This window comes from Cucurbita maxima, unplaced genomic scaffold (assembly GCF_002738345.1).
Source record: "Cucurbita maxima cultivar Rimu unplaced genomic scaffold, Cmax_1.0 Cma_Scf01604, whole genome shotgun sequence".
NCBI classification, from domain to species: Eukaryota; Viridiplantae; Streptophyta; class Magnoliopsida; order Cucurbitales; family Cucurbitaceae; genus Cucurbita; species Cucurbita maxima.
This window is the reverse complement of record NW_019273620.1, coordinates 1-4,278: the sequence shown is the minus strand read 5'-3', so window position 1 is coordinate 4,278 and position 4,278 is coordinate 1. Positions and strand designations below refer to the sequence as shown.

At 51.4% G+C, this 4,278-nt stretch overlaps 16 non-coding genes across 16 annotated transcripts; all 16 read right to left on the bottom strand.

The window, feature by feature from the left end:
- Positions 1–123: 123 nt before the first annotated feature.
- On the bottom strand, positions 124–242 carry LOC111475471. The gene has a single exon (XR_002716525.1). It is a non-coding gene; the product is annotated as a 5S ribosomal RNA (ribosomal RNA).
- A 133-nt stretch (positions 243–375) lies between these two features.
- Positions 376–494, bottom strand: LOC111475465. The gene has a single exon (XR_002716519.1). It is a non-coding gene; the product is annotated as a 5S ribosomal RNA (ribosomal RNA).
- A 133-nt stretch (positions 495–627) lies between these two features.
- On the bottom strand, positions 628–746 carry LOC111475462. The gene has a single exon (XR_002716516.1). It is a non-coding gene; the product is annotated as a 5S ribosomal RNA (ribosomal RNA).
- A 230-nt stretch (positions 747–976) lies between these two features.
- LOC111475468 lies at positions 977–1,095 on the bottom strand. Its single transcript, XR_002716522.1, has one exon. It is a non-coding gene; the product is annotated as a 5S ribosomal RNA (ribosomal RNA).
- Positions 1,096–1,229: 134 nt separating this feature from the next.
- On the bottom strand, positions 1,230–1,348 carry LOC111475467. Its single transcript, XR_002716521.1, has one exon. It is a non-coding gene; the product is annotated as a 5S ribosomal RNA (ribosomal RNA).
- Positions 1,349–1,483: 135 nt separating this feature from the next.
- On the bottom strand, positions 1,484–1,602 carry LOC111475469. Its single transcript, XR_002716523.1, has one exon. It is a non-coding gene; the product is annotated as a 5S ribosomal RNA (ribosomal RNA).
- A 133-nt stretch (positions 1,603–1,735) lies between these two features.
- Positions 1,736–1,854, bottom strand: LOC111475460. Its single transcript, XR_002716515.1, has one exon. It is a non-coding gene; the product is annotated as a 5S ribosomal RNA (ribosomal RNA).
- A 133-nt stretch (positions 1,855–1,987) lies between these two features.
- Positions 1,988–2,106, bottom strand: LOC111475459. Its single transcript, XR_002716514.1, has one exon. It is a non-coding gene; the product is annotated as a 5S ribosomal RNA (ribosomal RNA).
- Positions 2,107–2,239: 133 nt separating this feature from the next.
- Positions 2,240–2,358, bottom strand: LOC111475474. The gene has a single exon (XR_002716528.1). It is a non-coding gene; the product is annotated as a 5S ribosomal RNA (ribosomal RNA).
- A 133-nt stretch (positions 2,359–2,491) lies between these two features.
- On the bottom strand, positions 2,492–2,610 carry LOC111475473. The gene has a single exon (XR_002716527.1). It is a non-coding gene; the product is annotated as a 5S ribosomal RNA (ribosomal RNA).
- A 135-nt stretch (positions 2,611–2,745) lies between these two features.
- Positions 2,746–2,864, bottom strand: LOC111475472. The gene has a single exon (XR_002716526.1). It is a non-coding gene; the product is annotated as a 5S ribosomal RNA (ribosomal RNA).
- Positions 2,865–2,999: 135 nt separating this feature from the next.
- Positions 3,000–3,118, bottom strand: LOC111475470. Its single transcript, XR_002716524.1, has one exon. It is a non-coding gene; the product is annotated as a 5S ribosomal RNA (ribosomal RNA).
- A 161-nt stretch (positions 3,119–3,279) lies between these two features.
- Positions 3,280–3,398, bottom strand: LOC111475463. The gene has a single exon (XR_002716517.1). It is a non-coding gene; the product is annotated as a 5S ribosomal RNA (ribosomal RNA).
- A 133-nt stretch (positions 3,399–3,531) lies between these two features.
- LOC111475458 lies at positions 3,532–3,650 on the bottom strand. The gene has a single exon (XR_002716513.1). It is a non-coding gene; the product is annotated as a 5S ribosomal RNA (ribosomal RNA).
- A 133-nt stretch (positions 3,651–3,783) lies between these two features.
- LOC111475466 lies at positions 3,784–3,902 on the bottom strand. The gene has a single exon (XR_002716520.1). It is a non-coding gene; the product is annotated as a 5S ribosomal RNA (ribosomal RNA).
- Positions 3,903–4,035: 133 nt separating this feature from the next.
- LOC111475464 lies at positions 4,036–4,154 on the bottom strand. The gene has a single exon (XR_002716518.1). It is a non-coding gene; the product is annotated as a 5S ribosomal RNA (ribosomal RNA).
- Positions 4,155–4,278: the final 124 nt, after the last annotated feature.

Below are 4,278 nucleotides of genomic sequence, written 5' to 3'. Positions count from 1 at the left end.
GGCGGCATGATCGAAACGCGATGGGCGTGAGCGGGGGAGGGGTTCTCATTTGTAGAGAAAGGAAGAAAAGAACTGGGAGAAATTGAAAGAAAAAAAGGGGTGCAACACGAGGACTTCCCAAGTGGTCTGCAACACGAGGACTTCCGAAGTGGTCACCCAACTTAGGACTACTCTCGCCCAAGCACGCTTAACTGCGGAGTTCTGATGGGATCCGGTGCATTAGTGCTGGTATGATCGCACCCGACATGCCATGCGCACAAAATCGGATTTAACGCATGCGGGGCGGCATGATCGAAACGCGATGGGCGTGAGCGGGGGAGGTTCTCATTTGTAGAGAAAGGAAGAAAAGAACTGGGAGAAATTGAAAGAAAAAAAGGGGTGCAACACGAGGACTTCCCAAGTGGTCACCCAACTTAGTACTACTCTCACCCAAGCACGCTTAACTGCGGAGTTCTGATGGGATCCAGTGCATTAGTGCTGGTATGATCGCACCCGACATGCCATGCGCACAAAATCGGATTTAACGCATGCGGGGCGGCATGATCGAAACGCGATGGGCGTGAGCGGGGGAGGTTCTCATTTGTAGAGAAAGGAAGAAAAGAACTGGGAGAAATTGAAAGAAAAAAAGGGGTGCAACACGAGGACTTCCCAAGTGGTCACCCAACTTAGTACTACTCTCGCCCAAGCACGCTTCACTGCGGAGTTCTGATGGGATCCGGTGCATTAGTGCTGGTATGATCGCACCCGACGTGCCATGCGCACAAAATCGGATTTAACGCATGCGGGGCGGCATGATCGAAACGCGATGGGCGTGAGCGGGGGAGGTTCTCATTTGTAGAGAAAGGAAGAAAAGAACTNAAATCGAATTTAACGCATGCGGGGCGGCATGATCGAAACGCGATGGGCGTGAGCGGGGGAGGGGTTCTCATTTGTAGAGAAAGGAAGAAAAGAACTGGGAGAAATTGAAAGAAAAAAAGGGGTGCAATACGAGGACTTCCCAAGTGGTCACCCAACTTAGTACTACTCTCGCCCAACCACGCTTAACTGCGGAGTTCTGATGGGATCCGGTGCATTAGTGCTGGTATGATCGCACCGACATGCCATGCGCACAAAATCGGATTTAACGCATGCGGGGCGGCATGATCGAAACGCGATGGGCGTGAGCGGGGGAGGGGTTCTCATTTGTAGAGAAAGGAAGAAAAGAACTGGGAGAAATTGAAAGAAAAAAAGGGGTGCAACACGAGGACTTCCCAAGTGGTCACCCAACTTAGTACTACTCTCGCCCAACCACGCTTATCTGCGGAGTTCTGATGGGATCCGGTGCATTAGTGCTGGTATGATCGCACCCGACATGCCATGCGCACAAAATCGGATTTAACGCATGCGGGGCGGCATGATCGAAACGCGATGGGCGTGAGCGGGGGAGGGGTTCTCATTTGTAGAGAAAGGAAGAAAAGAACTGGGAGAAATTGAAAGAAAAAAAGGGGTGCAACACTAGGACTTCCCAAGTGGTCACCCAACTTAGTACTACTCTCGCCCAACCACGCTTAACTGCGGAGTTCTGATGGGATCCGGTGCATTAGTGCTGGTATGATCGCACCCGACATGCCATGCGCACAAAATCGGATTTAACGCATGCGGGGCGGCATGATCGAAACGCGATGGGCGTGAGCGGGGGAGGTTCTCATTTGTAGAGAAAGGAAGAAAAGAACTGGGAGAAATTGAAAGAAAAAAAGGGGTGCAACACGAGGACTTCCCAAGTGGTCACCCAACTTAGTACTACTCTCGCCCAAGCACGCTTAACTGCGGAGTTCTGATGGGATCCGGTGCATTAGTGCTGGTATGATCGCACCCGACATGCCATGCGCACAAAATCGGATTTAACGCATGCGGGGCGGCATGATCGAAACGCGATGGGCGTGAGCGGGGGAGGTTCTCATTTGTAGAGAAAGGAAGAAAAGAACTGGGAGAAATTGAAAGAAAAAAAGGGGTGCAACACGAGGACTTCCCAAGTGGTCACCCAACTTAGTACTACTCTCGCCCAAGCACGCTTAACTGCGGAGTTCTGATGGGATCCGGTGCATTAGTGCTGGTATGATCGCACCCGACATGCCATGCGCACAAAATCGGATTTAACGCATGCGGGGCGGCATGATCGAAACGCGATGGGCGTGAGCGGGGGAGGTTCTCATTTGTAGAGAAAGGAAGAAAAGAACTGGGAGAAATTGAAAGAAAAAAAGGGGTGCAACACGAGGACTTCCCAAGTGGTCACCCAACTTAGTACTACTCTCGCCCAAGCACGCTTAACTGCGGAGTTCTGATGGGATCCGGTGCATTAGTGCTGGTATGATCGCACCCGACATGCCATGCGCACAAAATCGGATTTAACGCATGCGGGGCGGCATGATCGAAACGCGATGGGCGTGAGCGGGGGAGGTTCTCATTTGTAGAGAAAGGAAGAAAAGAACTGGGAGAAATTGAAAGAAAAAAAGGGGTGCAACACGAGGACTTCCCAAGTGGTCACCCAACTTAGTACTACTCTCGCCCAAGCACGCTTAACTGCGGAGTTCTGATGGGATCCGGTGCATTAGTGCTGGTATGATCGCACCCGACATGCCATGCGCACAAAATCGGATTTAACGCATGCGGGGCGGCATGATCGAAACGCGATGGGCGTGAGCGGGGGAGGGGTTCTCATTTGTAGAGAAAGGAAGAAAAGAACTGGGAGAAATTGAAAGAAAAAAAGGGGTGCAACACGAGGACTTCCCAAGTGGTCACCCAACTTAGTACTACTCTCGCCCAAGCACGCTTAACTGCGGAGTTCTGATGGGATCCGGTGCATTAGTGCTGGTATGATCGCACCCGACATGCCATGCGCACAAAATCGGATTTAACGCATGCGGGGCGGCATGATCGAAACGCGATGGGCGTGAGCGGGGGAGGGGTTCTCATTTGTAGAGAAAGGAAGAAAAGAACTGGGAGAAATTGAAAGAAAAAAAGGGGTGCAACACGAGGACTTCCCAAGTGGTCACCCAACTTAGTACTACTCTCGCCCAAGCACGCTTAACTGCGGAGTTCTGATGGGATCCGGTGCATTAGTGCTGGTATGATCGCACCCGACATGCCATGCGCACAAAATCGGATTTAACGCATGCGGGGCGGCATGATCGAAACGCAATGGGCGTGAGTGGGGGAGGGGTTCTCATTTGTAGAGAAAGGAAGAAAAGAACTGGGAGAAATTGAAAGAAAAAAAGGGGTGCAACACGAGGACTTCCAAAAGGGGTGCAACACGAGGACTTCCCAAGTGGTCACCCAACTTAGTACTACTCTCGCCCAAGTACGCTTAACTGCGGAGTTCTGATGGGATCCGGTGCATTAGTGCTGGTATGATCGCACCCGACATGCCATGCGCACAAAATCGGATTTAACGCATGCGGGGCGGCATGATCGAAACATGATGGGCGTGAGCGGGGGAGGTTCTCATTTGTAGAGAAAGGAAGAAAAGAACTGGGAGAAATTGAAAGAAAAAAAGGGGTGCAACACGAGGACTTCCCAAGTGGTCACCCAACTTAGTACTACTCTCGCCCAAGCACGCTTAACTGCGGAGTTCTGATGGGATCCGGTGCATTAGTGCTGGTATGATCGCACCCGACATGCCATGCGCACAAAATCGGATTTAACGCATGCGGGGCGGCATGATCGAAACGCGATGGGCGGGGGAGGTTCTCATTTGTAGAGAAAGGAAGAAAAGAACTGGGAGAAATTGAAATTGAAAGAAAAAAAGGGGTGCAACACGAAGACTTCCCAAGTGGTCACCCAACTTAGTACTACTCTCGCCCAAGCGCGCTTAACTGCGGAGTTCTGATGGGATCCGGTGCATTAGTGCTGGTATGATCGCACCCGACATGCCATGCGCACAAAATCGGATTTAACGCATGCGGGGCGGCATGATCGAAACGCGATGGGCGTGAGCGGGGGAGGTTCTCATTTGTAGAGAAAGGAAGAAAAGAACTGGGAGAAATTGAAAGAAAAAAAAGGGTGCAACACGAGGACTTCCCAAGTGGTCACCCAACTTAGTACTACTCTCGCCCAAGCACGCTTAACTGCGGAGTTCTGATGGGATCCGGTGCATTAGTGCTGGTATGATCGCACCGACATGCCATGCGCACAAAATCGGATTTAATGCATGCGGGGCGGCATGATCGAAACGCGATGGGCGTGAGCGGGGGAGGTTCTCATTTGTAGAGAAAGGAAGAAAAGAACTGGGAGAAATTGAAA